The sequence below is a fragment of the Chenopodium quinoa genome, unplaced genomic scaffold (assembly GCF_001683475.1).
Source record: "Chenopodium quinoa cultivar QQ74 unplaced genomic scaffold, ASM168347v1, whole genome shotgun sequence".
NCBI lineage: Eukaryota > Viridiplantae > Streptophyta > Magnoliopsida > Caryophyllales > Amaranthaceae > Chenopodium > Chenopodium quinoa.
Window position 1 is genome coordinate 449871 of NW_018742225.1, and position 14667 is coordinate 464537.

The window sequence follows — 14667 nt, forward strand, 5'->3', positions numbered from 1 at the left end:
CGGGGAGAAGCTCAAAGGATCACATTGAAAGAGTTGGGCACTCCGGGTGCTTACAAGTATTAGAGCGGGATTACTCCTTTATTGATTCCGGATGGGGCTTTTGAAATCAAGCCAGCAATGATCACCTTGATCGAAAGGAAACAATATGGTGGTACAACAAGTGAAAGCCCTCTCAACCATCTCAAAGATTTCGAGAAGTATTGCAATACAATTATGGAAGCCGAAGTTGCTCAAGAGTATATAAGGCTCAAGTTGTTTCTCAAGAGTATATAAGGACAAGGAGGTAAAGCCAAGGTCCCTAAGAACATGGGATGAAGTTACCAAGGCTTTCTTGTCCCGTTTCTACCCACAAAAGAAGACGACGGAGGCTAGAGCCTTAATCCAAAGTTTCAAGCAATTACCTGGAGAGAACCTCTATGAAGCATGGAAGAGGTACAAGGATTACCAAAGGGAATGCCCTCACCACAGAATTCCAACTTATCAAGTCATGCAAATTTTCTATGGGGGTTTGAGCTCTCAAGGTAGATTGAGCCTTGATGCCGGAGCCGGAGGGCCGATTATGAACAAGACGGAAGAAGAGTTCAATCGATCAATCTAATGTCGTCAACAATTTGTCCACATTGGTCTCGGAGTTAATAAAGGAGGTGATTTCTCTCAAGACCAAGCTTGAGAGTCCTTCACAAGCTTCTAGTCTTCCCTCCTATTTTAAGGGGAGTGGTACATCTTCCTACTCTAACCCACTTTTTTCTTCTTGTTGCATGATAAGAGAATGCTTGGTTTGTGATTTATGTGGAAAGAATGATCATAATGCTTCTAATTGCTCCAATGTTCCTTGTAATGGATATGATGGATATGAGAATGTGCATGTGAATTGTGTTGATAATAATGATTTTGGACCTAGATTTAATACTCAAAAGAATGTAGGGAATAGGAATTATCACAATCATGGGAGTTATGATAATTATAACAAAAATAGTGGTTATAGTAACCATGTGACCCAAGAGTTTTGTGGTAACCATAACAACTTTGGTTGTAATGATCAAAGCCATGGACAATAATATGGGGATCATAATCAAGGTTATGGTAACCATAATCAAAATTCCGGCCAAAATCATGGTAGGGGTAATTGGAGGAATCAAAGTAGGGGAGATTTTCAAAATGATGTTCAAAGAGGTACCCCACCCCAATTTACTCTAAAGACTCAAAACCAAGGTGATGATTTCTATGCTCAACAATCTCAAATGAATAGACTAGAGAATTTCATGATGGCTTAATCTGAGAAGTTGAATGAATTCACATTGTATTTTAACAAAATGTTTGAGGTCCTATTTACTAATGGAAAGATGCTTAAGAACCAAATCATTCAACTAGCCAACCCTTTGAGAGATTGTGCTAGTCCTCCTTCTTTACCATCATAAGAAGTTGACCTTGGGGATCGGATGTGTGCTATCACCACTAGGAGTGGTAAGGTCCTTAAAGAGAGTGTTCCTAGGAAAAGTAAGGAGGATGAAAAGAAGAGTGATTTGAGTGAAGGGAATAAGCATGAAGAGTCAGGCAAGATGAGTGAGAATTTCAATGATAAGCCTAAGGAGAAAGAGAGGAAGCGAGATGAGGTTTACAAACCTAGACTTCCTTACCCCCAAAAGTTCAATAGGCACAAATTGGATGATCAATTTTGACAATTCATCGAGATGCTTAAGAAGATTCATCTTAATATTCCTTTCACCGAGGTCTTGGAACAAATGCCAAACTATGCTAAGTTTCTTAAGGAAATTTTGAGCGGTAAGAGTGGTTGCAATGTGGTGGAACCGGTGAATTTTAGGGAGTGTTGTAGCGCCTTTATTCATAATGACTCACCCCAAAAGTTAAAAGATCCCAGAAATTATTCCGTACCTTGCAAAATCAAAGGAAAATTGTTCCAAAATGTTCTTTGTGATCTTGGTGCTAGTGTTAGCATCATGCCTTATTCCGTTTTCAAGAAACTTAAGCTAGGTGAGCTCCTTCCATCCAACATGACCCTTTGATTGGCGGATCGGTCGATTATGTTTCTTAAGGGGAGAGTTGAGGATGTTCCCCTCAAGATAGGAGAGTTCACCATTCCCGTTGATTTCATTGTGCTTGAGATTGCGAAAGATGACCGTATCCCTATCATTTTAGGAATACCTTTCTTAGCCACTTTGGGAGCCTTAATAGATGTCAAAGGAGGTTGTATTACCTTGAGAGTTGGTAAGAATGAGGAAAGTTTTGAGCTAAAACCAATGCATTAGTCTTTGTCTCTTGTGAAAGGAATTATGTGTGTTAATTCCCCTCGCCCTTTTGATAATGTATGCATGATTGATTCTTCAACTAACAATGTTCTTGAGAATTGTGATGATGTGCTTTTGAGTTGTGATTGCAAGAAGGTTAGTGAATAGAAAATGAAGCTTCCCAAGCTTATGGACGAGGAGGAAATTGACATTCCTCATTGGTTTGAGCTCTACCCTCAAGAGGAGGACGATGACCCTAAGAGTGTGGATGGTGTGAAACCATCTACAAAGAGGAATAAGGCAAAGAAAAGAGCACGAGCTTCTAGGAAAAAGAGAAAGAGAGTGGAAAGTAAGGAGAGAATGAAAAGTAAGGAAAAACAGCATAGCGCGAAGAGGCTTTCGTTGAGCCGACTCTCTGTCGCCAAACGTTGACCTTGTCGCCAGGCGACAAGCCTCGTCGCCAGACGCTGTGCCTCTCAGCTGGCGCTGCACTTTTTTTTTTCTCCGAATCCTTTCTGGAAACCAACTATACTAGTGTTGTGTATAAATAGCCCCCAAATCTGCCGAGTTTTGTATATTTCGAACATATTAAAATAATAGTTATAGCTTTAATTCTCTTTAAGCAATCATGTATAAAAATTTTAGTGATTTTGCTCGTGAGTAGAGCCGATCTTTTACTGCTAGGGAGAGAAAAGAGCTTGATTTCTTTCATCTTGGAGGTATATATGGTATTAAAGGGGTAGACATAGATATAGATTTTATTCATACCGCCTTTGAATATTGGGATCCAGACACTCATTGCTTTAGAATAGGACATGATGAAATTAGTCCTTTACCAGAAGAATTTGGTGCTATTCTAGGCTTTTCTTCCATGGATCTTGCCATAATTCCTAATATGAGCGAATATTATTAAAAAGATTTTAAGAGTTTCTTTAATCTTAAAGACATGGATCTAACAAATATTGTAGATGGAATTATAGTAAATCTGAAAGAATTTGCACGCCATTACTTTAATAGACCATATTCTGAGTCTTTTCATGTTTATAGGAGGAGAGCTTTCCTCTTTTGCATGTTTAGCCAATATCTCCTCACTAGTGGGAATAATCATGAGGGTCAAGCAAGCTTAGGAGGCAGGCGAGAAGGAAGTGGCTGCCAAGAATATCTCCGAGGAGTCCAGCTCGTCAGGAGGATGATAAGGAGGGGGATGAGGAGTCCAAGGAGCATGCGGCTGAGGACAAGGCGGACGCCTATGCTGAGAAGCTCCCCTGATCTTTAAGCTTAATGTTTTTTCTTTCTGCGGCCGTATGGCCAATTATTCTGCTTTTCCGACCTGTGTGCTGAGTAATCCATGTATCTTTTACCGACCAGGGGGTCGGGTGATTTGACTATTCCTGGCTTTGCAAGTTAACATTTGCAGTCATCAATTTTGACGACTGTTATTTTATGAAGCATCCGGTCGTTTGACCGGTTTTTTTTATATTGGTGTTTATGCTTTAAAAATTTTCAAAGCTTTCAATTTTCATGCATAAAATTTTGGCTAAGTATTTTAACCTGTATAGTATGCGAATGTTCTTGCCCCTGGCCCAATGTCACTTGGTTTCGGTTGAATGGATTGATTGACTTAGAAAATTTTATACATTAAAGAGTATGAATGGTTTCTCAGTCAATCAATCATCATAGTGATTCCCCCAAACCAAGCGGCAAACGGTCATATAGAGCAGATGGTTCTATAAATGCATCCGGCCAAAGGCCTCGAGTAATATGGAAAAATTGCTAAGTCTTTTCACTTAACATTTTAATTAAGAACATTTTGGTCCGCCTGCCTTGCCCCATAACAAGGACAAGTGGTGAGATAGCCTTTATTCCTGAAACAATAGTCGTCATCCGTCTGTACTAGAACAGGCGAAAGACTCGGTGCTTTTTAGATTTCAAGTTAGATTAAATCAAACGACTGCGAGCGCTGCCTTAGCGCATTCGGTAAGGCCGCTTGTTCTTTTCGTAGAGCAATGTGCCACCCAAAAGGGAGATGCTTCTCCTCGACGAATTCGCCCGAATGGACGTCACCCGTTGCCTGACTCATGTTGGAGCAGAAAATCGTACTCATGTTGGAGCAGACAGTAGTTTATATAATATTCATCTAGCCATTGGCCTCGGTTAAAGAATTGAATAGCCACTAAGTTATTAACTTAGCTTTAAATAAAAGATAACCAGCTGCCAAGTTAAAAGCTTTGTTTTTCATCCAGCCATTGGCCTCTCGTCCCTTGGACATTAGCTACTTAGTTATTAACTTAGCTTAAGGATAAGTTTTAGGCCGACTGCTTTGGTGCAGTCGGGTTCTTTTTTAGGCGTCTGCTGTTGGGGCAAACGGTCCCAAAATTATATTTAGATTAAGGATGTGCTTAGTCGTCTGCCTATTGGGCAGGTAGTAGCTCACAGAATCTCGGCGTTGGCCGTCTGCGTATTTTCCAGGCGATACTCCAATGTCGCTATTAAAAATGTTGGTCCGCTTGCACATTGTTCAGGCGGTGCCATAGAGGGTAAGTAGGATCCTCCAACATATAGTGCAGGCGGCATCCTTCATTGTTATGAGCATGGTCCTTCTGCACTTTTTGCAGCCGGTGCTCAAAATAAAGAAAAGAAAATAAACACAAGTATGAAATGAAGGAAAAATTTCATTAACAAGTCAAAAAAACTATACAAAATTTTAGAAATAATAATTCTTAAAGTTATCTACATTCTAGGTTCTGGGTAGCCTCCTGCTGTCTGGTGTTTCCAGGCGGTAGGTTCCGCCTCTTACTTCTTCATAGATTCGGTAGGGGCTTTCCTAATTTGGGGTTAACTTCCCTTGTTCATTCGCCTACCGACTGCCTCCATTTTCCGTAACACAAAGTCCCCCACTTTTAAAGGACTCTTGTGTACTCTTTTGTTGTACGCTCGAGTCATTCTCAGACGGTATATCTCATGGCGAAGGCAGCATTGCCCCTGCGCTCTGGGAGTGAATCCAATGCCAAGCGCATGGCCTCCCAGTTTGCCTCTTCATCATATTGCATAATCCAAAGAGTCGGCTCATAGTGTTCAATAGGCAAGACAGCTTCTACCCCGTACACCATGAGGAATGGGGTTTCTCCAGTCGCCCCTTTTGTTGTTATTCTGATGGCCCAAAGGACGTGTGGTAATTCATCCGCCCATAGGTTGCTAGCTTTCTCAATTTTCTTTTTTATGCCATCTGAGATTAATTTGTTGAAGGCTTTAACTTGGTTGTTTGCTTGGGGTCGGCCGAATGATGCAAAATAATTTGAGATCCCCTGATCTCCCAACCAAGTCTTGAAGTGATGATATTCTTCCAGATGAAGGAAATCACGTTCTTTGTCTTGATGTTTTTGACCGCCTCTGCCTCTACCCATTTGGTAAAGTAATCCACAACTACAAAGATGTAGCGCCTGCTGCCTGGAGCTGTCGTATATGGACCCAGAATGTCCATGCCCCATTTAGCAAACGGCACAGGACTGTGGATGGCCTTCAGGTCAGTGGTGGGACGATGGATCAGCTTGCCAAACTTTTGACACTTGTCATATTTTTTAACTATCTCCATAGCATCCGACTCTAGGGTAGGCCTGAAGTAATGCCACCTGGCCCTAACAGCTAAGGATCTACCGCCTGCATGAGAAGCGCAGTATCCGGCATGCAATTCTTTGAGGATTTCTTCCCCTTTTTTGGGGTCACACACTTCAAAAGAGGCTTCATGAAACCTGCTTTGAATAGCTCTCCTTGCCTTATCTCAAAGTTTGCAGCCGTTTTTTCATCACAACCGCCTCCTAACGTGAATCTGGGAGGGTGCCGTCTTTTAGGTATGCCCGGACATAATCCATCCAAGTGGAGCTTCGGTCAGGTGCTCCAATGGGGTCTTCATCAGATACACTTCTCTTTACATGAATTCCTAGAAAACTGACCGAGGCATTTTACAGGAGGCGGATGAGGCCAGTTTGGACAGAGCATCCGCCTGATTATTTTTTTATCTGGGCACTTGGCTTAAATAAGAAGTCTTCAAGTGTCCTAGCTTCAGCCTTGACCGCTTGCATGTATTTGATCATAACCGGATGGGAGGCCTCATAGACACCATTGTATTTGCTTACGACCAATTGAGAGTCAAAGCAGCTGTTAATTCTTGTTCCCCCTGCCGCCTTGCACATCCGAATGCCGGCTAAAAGGGCTCCATACTCGGCCTCATTATATGAGACCTGGAACTTGAACCGTAGTGCATATTCATATTTGTCCCCCTTAGGAGACTGACAAATAATGCCTGCACCACAGCCGTTCATCGTGGAGTTTCCTCGACATACAATTTCCAAACCTGATTGATATGATCCGGCTCAGTCGGCCTTGTCATTTCAACAATAAAGTCAGCGAATGCTTGCCCCTTTATTGCCTTCCTTGGTTTGAAAGTTATCTCCAGTCCCTGTAACTCAATAGCCCATTTGAGCATTCGACCAGAACACTCCAGGGTTGTCATTCGCCGCTTGATCGGTTGGTCAGTGTAGACCATGACTGGATGTGCCAAGAAGTATAGTTTCAACTTTTTGACAGCCATGAAAAGGGCGAGACCAAATTTTTTCAACCATGGGTACCGAAGCTCTGCGTTTCTAAGAACGTGGCTAATAAAGTAGGCCGGGAGCTAGATGACGTCTCTTTCAGCTAAGAGTACAGCACTGAGGGCGTGATCTGAAACTGCCAGATACATATAGAGCACCTCTTTGGGCAAGGGACTGACCAACCTTGGCAAAGAGTGCAGATGTGTTTTCATCTTTTGGAAGGAGGCTTGAACATCATCCTCCCATTCAAATCTAGTCTTCTTCCTAATCGCCTGGAAGAAATAAAGGCACTTTTCGCCTGACTGTTTGAGAAATCTTCCTAGAGCTGCCAGAAAACCGGTTAATTTTTGAACTTCTTTCATAGAATAGGGCGACTAAATGCCGATTATCGCCTGTATTTTTTCTGGGTTGGCCTCTATCCCCCTTTGGTTAATTAGGAATCCAAGAAACTTCCCATACTCAACACCAAAGACACACTTTTTTGGATTAAGCTTGACCTTGTGTCGCCTGAGTGTGGCGAATGATTCTCGAAGGTTTGACAGGTGATCCGCCTACTGTTTTGATTTTTCTATCATATCATTAATGTATGCCTCTACATTCCTCCCAATTTGATTAATGAAGACTTTATTAATCATTCGTTGGAAAGTAGCAGGCGCGTTCTTCAAACCAAACGACATCACATTGTAACAAAATAACCCCTGACAGTGACGAATGCCATCTTTTCTTGATCCTTTTTTCGCAAGGGAATCTGATGAAAGCCTGAGTAGGCGTCCATTAAACTCATCAGGGCATGTCCGGCTGTAGAGTCGACCAGACTGTCGATCTTTGGAAGTGGATAACTATCCTTCGGACATGCTCTGTTCAAGTCAGTGTAATCTACACACATGCGCCAGGTGCCATTCGGCTTCTTTACAAGCACAACATTTGCAACCCATTTAAGGAAGCTACATGGCCGAATGAACCCAGCGTCTAACAACTTTTTAACTTCGACGGCTGCCGCCTGACTTCTTTGCTCGCCATGGTTTCTTTTCTTTTGCCGAATGGGCTTCTTTTGGGGATCCACAACGAGTTTGTGGACAGCAAGATCTGGGCTAATGTCGGGCATCTCTTCCACTTCAAAGGCAAAAATGTCTTTGAATTTTTTCAACAGTTGGTGCAGACTTGTGCCCAACTTAGCAAAAGCAGCCGTAACCACCTTAATAGTTCGCTCTGGACGGCTGTCGTCAAAAGGAATATCAATGTGCTCACCAGCCGGCTGGGGACGGAGGTCATATGATCGTTCCCCAGTAAGTGATTGCTATTGTTTTTCATTTTTAACCACCATTAGCGGATTAGGCTTTCGTTTCTTGACGGCTGGTGGGGCCGGATGGTCATCATTGACCTCATCAAGGTCAATTAGCTCTTTGCCCTATCCGGCTGCAGCTGTCGTAGGCTTGACGTCCGAGCGATAGTGTTCTTGAGCCGTCTTCTGGTCCCCGTTCAGGGAGCCAACAGTCCCATCATCCTTCTCATACTTGACAAGCATAAGAGCTGGAATGATGACTGCCTTGCACTCGTTAAGAGTCGGTCGGCAAAGGATGAGGTTGTAGGCAGTCAGCTCCTCAACCACCAGGAACCGGATGATCATGTGTCGGCCGCTACCTTTTTCTCCTTGTTGGATGGGCAAATCAATGCGTCATACTGGATGCACAACTCCTCCCCCAAAACCCACAAGGGGGTGGGAGAAATCTGTCATACTATCAGGCTTGTATTTCAGGTTGGATAGACATTTGTAGCTAATGATGTATGAGGAGCTTCCTGTGTCAATTAAGATGCGACCAACCAATTGGTTGGCCACTTTGCATTCAATGACCACAGGGTCATTATGCGGCCGATGAACTTTGCCTCTATCCTTTTCGGTGATGATGACTTCAGGGAAGGCGGATGTGCTAGCCGCCTGTCCCTCATCAACCGAATGGACCATCTTTCTCAGATGATCCTTGTTTCCCCAGATTGTTGGACCACCACCGGCGAATCCGCCTGCTATCGTATAGACCGTTTTCTCGTCTGTTTCAGAGCTGATAGCAGGCTGAGAGTCTTTTTGCTCGACTTCCCAGGATTCGATTTGGAAGCCACTTTGGACTTCACATAGGATTTCAGCGCTCTTTTGTCGGTCAGACGGTTAAGTTCCCGCTAGAGGCTAAAGCAGTCGTTGGTGTCATGGCTGACATCCTCATGGTAGTGATAGTGTTTGTTCTTGTTCTGATTTTCAGGGGAACCTTTCATAGAAGTCGGCTTCTCAAGAGTCAGCCAATCTTTAATCTCCATGAGGATGGATGAGTTGTCCTTATGGAACTTGTACCTTGGATCGTACGACTTCTATTAATTCTTTTTCTTCTAGGCCGGCTGATCGGAGTTATCAATTGCCCAGATTTGTTTTTTCTTTTTGCTCTCTTCTAGTTTCAGAGACGGCTGAGCAAGCCGACTCTCCTTCTGTCGGTCAGCCTTCTTGGAGTCCGACTGCTTATTAGAGGAGCAAAGCTCGGTCGCCTATATATAAGCGTCCGCCTCCATCAGGGCTCCTTGGAGGATGAAGATTTTCTTGCGGATGAGTTTGAACTTAAAAGTCAACCCACCCTTCAGACCTTTGAAAAAGTCTGTGAAAGCCACTTTGTCAGACAGTCCTTGTATCTGGATTCTCACCAGATTTTTTTGCGGACGAGTTCGAACTTGAAAGTCGACCCATCCTTCAGAACTTTGAAAAAGGCTCGTTTTCTTTGCAGGGATGTTCATAGAGAAGTTAAAAGCAAAAAAGAACGCAAGCGTCTTGAAGTTGTTTATGCAACCAGCCAGCAGATTGCCAGACCACTGCTGGCCTATGCCCTTTAGGGTGGCTGGGAAGCATCAATACCAGGCGGCATCATCCAACCCCTGTAAGTACATGAGGTGGGTGTATGCCAAGAGGTGATCTTCAGGGTTGGAAGTACCAAAATAGGTTCCAACCATGACATTTTTAACCTTGGCCGGCTGATCGGCCTCGGCGATTTCCCCGAAGAACACAGAGGGCTGCTTCCCGAGGTTTTGTAGCCGAAGCTGCCAACCCAAAGGCTGATAGTTATATGCCGCCTGTGCTGAAGAAGGCAGGCTGGATGTAAGGTAAAGCAGGCAGTCTGTATGGTGGTTGTGCCACATACTGCGCCGATCTCATTAGGTGAGGCCCCGACTGCATGAGGGGGCCGCTTGAGGGAGTCCTCGACACGGAAGGGGAATTCCTCACCGAGGTGTTCTGAAAACTGTCATGATAAGTCGACGTTGAAGCCTTCTCCGACAGCTGTTAATTCCTTACTTGGTTGATGTACTGACGAGCATCAGGAAATGTATGTTTGCTACCATCCGGCTGAACATGTCAGATGGCTTTCCTTTTCACCGTTTCAAGGAAACGGAATCTTGACAGGTCAAACTGAGGCCGAGCCTTCTCCAGGTGAGGAGTCAGCTGTTGTCCTTGGACCCACTTCTGCTGCCCAGACTTTGCACGCCTTGTTGCCGACTTCTCCTTCTAGGGGCAGCCGTCCGCTTGTTGATTAGTCCTTTGATTTCACCCTTGAGGGTACTCATGAATTTCATGAGCTCGTCACGGATGACTGGGGCTGATCCTGCCGTCTGGGAGGCATCAGTCGCATGCCCTGTGGGCTTACTTGAGGGTCTAGGGGGCCTATTAGTACCCGCCTGGTTAGCATTACGCTCCCGCCTGTCTTTCTGACGTAGGCTCTTAGAGATGAGTGACCCATTGGGGGCCACATAGGTTTCGACATCTGCGTCGTCACCTGAGTCATGCTCCCGCCTGTCTTTCTTCCAGAGGTCGGTTGGTCTCTAGAGGCAGCACAGGATTATCTTGAGAAGCCATCTTAGAGGTACTCTCCCCACAGACGGCGCCAAATATTTCATGGTTTTTTATGTCCATCGGGAGAATTACAACTCTAGACTTGATTCCACAAGGTCGCCTGTACATGCAAAACAATTGAATCGTTGGATGATCGGTGTTCCGCCTCCAAAGCTTAAGTTAGTAAAGTATTCGGAGTAAAACGTGCGAAATAAAGTTATCTGCTCGAATTCCAAGCTCGGGTGTTGTGCTGTCTGTTTCTTAAGAACGACAGCTCAATAATAAATGTTGATGTGATGTCCTAGATTGATTGATTACTTGCGCCATAAATGAGGGGATTGTCTCTATATATAGGGTCTTTTGGAGAAGTGTGCCCTCCCTAGGGTTTGATGACATAGGGATTAAGGCACGCCACTTTGCGGCGCCTCAAAGTTTGGGCCTTTGAAGGCCGCCATTTCAGAGGTGATATCTGAGTGACACGTGTTGCATATCCTAAGAGGCCATTTGGGCATCTCTTAAGGCGACACGTGTCTCTCTCTCATTGATCTACTTAGGATCATCACATACCTCAAATCAAAGTTGTATCTGCTTGACACTTGTCACCATTTGGAAGGTTGAAGGTGGCGCCCCTTCCTGTGACACATGTCAGGTTCTGATTGGGCCACTTGGCCGGGTATAAAATACCCAAAATACAATTAATTGTTGGTTGATCACTTAAGCCAAGGCCAATATTGTTTATTTTCTTGTTCTTTTCACGAATTTGATTAAATAAAGAATAACGACGTTGCAATGTAATTCCTACGTGAATTAACATGTGTAAATAAAATCAACTAACTTAGTTTTAGGTATCGTGTTGCATATATTGTTTGGTAATGAAATTGCAAAAAAGGAAGAGCAAGTAGAGGCCGTACTAGGGCTAGAATAGCGATTCCTCTCTAAAAGGAACGTTATTTTAGTACCCTCGCTCCCGAACTCACTTCTGGTTTATGTAGACCAATTTGGACATGGGTAAACATATGATTGGTGCTAATTACTCCATGAACTCCACATGGAAGAAAGGCATGAACGAGGTTTTTGAGTTTTCCTGAAACTCATTAGCGACTCCTACTTGTTTCTTACAAAAAAGCTTAATGAGAGTATCATTTCTAATTCAAGGTCTCCCAAAAAGTCAGGAATTCAAATCCTAATACACCCTAACAAGTGTAAAGTCCTAGGATTTTAAGTGTCCATCGGCATCTTAGGAACGACCCCCTACGATAGGATCATCCTCCTTACACTGGCGACTCCACTGAGGACTTAGAGGTTACATGATTAGTTCTTAGTTATGGTCCAAGGTTTCCAAAACTAGGTTGCCTATGGGTTGTAACGAGAATTAACGTGGATAATCTCTAGTTAGAGAGAGAGACTCGAATGCATAATATCTTCCTTTGCGCAAAAGTAAAAACCAAACAAGCAACATTGTATCATGCATAAGTATAGCACACTTTAACCATTCGGGATTGTCTCATTGAATAGGGGTCACCAATACTAAGCTTCTATCCCGAAATCAATAACAATCATCCCACTCATATCACCAATAAGATGTTGGGAGGACGATCCTATAAGTCAACAAGTTGAGTGATTGATTTGTGCACCGTTTCTTAAGATATGGTACCTTTGGACACCAAGCCTCTTTGACCTTAGAATGGCAATACGTGAATCTTGACTTATGATATGCTTTATGTGCTTATGTGACTATGTGCAACGTGTTAGGATAGTCAATTTATCAATGCTAATTAAATTAGGAATGAAAAGAACCTTCTAGAAGAATCTAGAAGACTATAATCAATTCTAATCGAATTAGGAATGATAAATCGATATTAGACCCTCCTCTAGATCATTGGGCCACATATAAATATCAAACCGGGCCCAGTTTAGTAATTTTTCCATAACTTCCTCATTATTCATCGGAATTGGGCTTATAATCTATCATTTGAAATCTCTTTTCGAACCCGGCCCAACTACACTATTATTGGACCCTTTCCATGGACCAAAAAAAACTGGATTGGCTGTTTTCTAAAAATAGGTTTTCAAAAATAGAGAGAAAGAAAAGAAATAGGTTTTCGATGTGAAAGGTACTCATCACTGGGTTTGGTTTTGGGGAGACACAAATAGGTTTTTACAGAAGCCCCCACTTTGACTGAGTTTGGAGAAACGCAAGTTTCGAAAACAAAAGTCAAAGTATCGATAGGGACGGAGAATGATTCAGAACGTTCTACGATCCTAAATCACTCTTGTAATGCCGATACCTGTAAACTAGCGTTAATTTAAACAAATAAAAGAGTTAAGAAACGCGTATCTTGCATCGTCAAGCACACGTCTCTATAGTAACCGATTTGTTGTTGTTGCATTGCTGTTGTGACAACCTTCTAAAAGCAAGGGAACAACGTCGATCAATGTTGCTACATCTCGAGCCTTTTTCTTGAATCATAGTGAAAAGCTTCCCAATCATAGCAAAAGTCGTTGAAAACCGCCTCATCACGAACCGCTCTTCTCACATCTTGGTGACAACCTCCACAATCTTAGCGAATTCCATCGAAGATCGCCCATCTCGTGCTATCTTCTCAAATCTTGGTGACAACCTCCACAATCTCAGTGAATGTCGTCGAAGACCGCCCATCTCGTGCTATATTCTCAAATCTTGGTGACAACCTCTAGAATCTCAGCGAATGTCGTCGAAGACCGCCCATCTCGTGCTATCTTCTCAAATCTTGGGTGACAACCTCCACAATCTTAGCGAATGCTGTCAAAAATAACATTACTTGAAGTCACCCTCAGTTGTTGCGATAATATTCCAAAGAAAATCACCGAAGACCAACGCTTGTCGATCTTTAAAGCTCGCTTGAACTTGCTTTAGCCAGTGCGTCGGCGCTTCCGCTGCTTGTAAACCAGTATGTCGGTGCTTTAATTGCGAACCTGTATGTCAGTGCTTCTGTTGTTTATGAACCATTAGGTTGGTGCCTTTGCGATGAGCCAATGTTTAGGCGCTTTAAGCTTAGTGAGATGATCTTTCGTCAAGTCGATCACTTATTTGCGATTGTAATCAAGTCGACTACTCAATCATGTCAAATTTCTTATAGGGGCTAACTGGCGTACCAAGAAACCCGAAATTTCTAGACGATGTCCTCATAATCTAATATGGGGGCCACGCATTATGTCGCTAGACCAGCGCTCGCTGGAACCATCTGGCGTCGCGCTTTTCTTCTGTCGCCAGGCGACAGCCTTGTCGTCTGGCACTGGATTTGGATCTTCCCTATTTTGCCCTTGTTGCTGCTGTTCGTTGCTCGGTTTCGCTTCAAACTTTGTACTTGGTCGTTTCCTTTCAACCAAATCCGCTCAAATGTTTTGTAAATTAAAGCTCTTCATTTCTAATTTACTGATCAATGTGACTCCTCTTATCTTGGAGGAATCTCTTGTGTCATATTTGCATTTTTTTCGAAAAAAATCCAGGAATGTCCTCGCTTGCTGGGATGCACCTGAATTTAATCTTTGATTGTAGGACTTTGCTAATCTCTTTAATTATCTTGGGGTTGACCTAAGGTTTAGTGTTTCTTGACTCATTGACTTAACATGACTCAAGGTATAAACTTGACTCGCTGTGATTAGCTCAAGGTTGACTCGACTCGAAGTGTTTAACACATGTGTTAGACTAAAATCAAGGTGGTATGACACGGCATGACTCAACATGTACATGACTCGTGTGTGCATCGTAATGTGATCGTGTGACTTGAAAATGCAAAAAAGCAAAAAATTTCCGTCATATTTGTGGAGGGTACCGACTTTCTCCCGAAAACGAAAGACGCAAAGAAAGAAACAAGCGAAGTTTTTTGAAGGTGTATGTTGAATTAGCTTAGTCAAATGTTGTTTGATACTTTCTCTCAAGGTGCAAGGATTAATTTATCCTAGTCTATCTCAATTGTTGACTCAATGATGA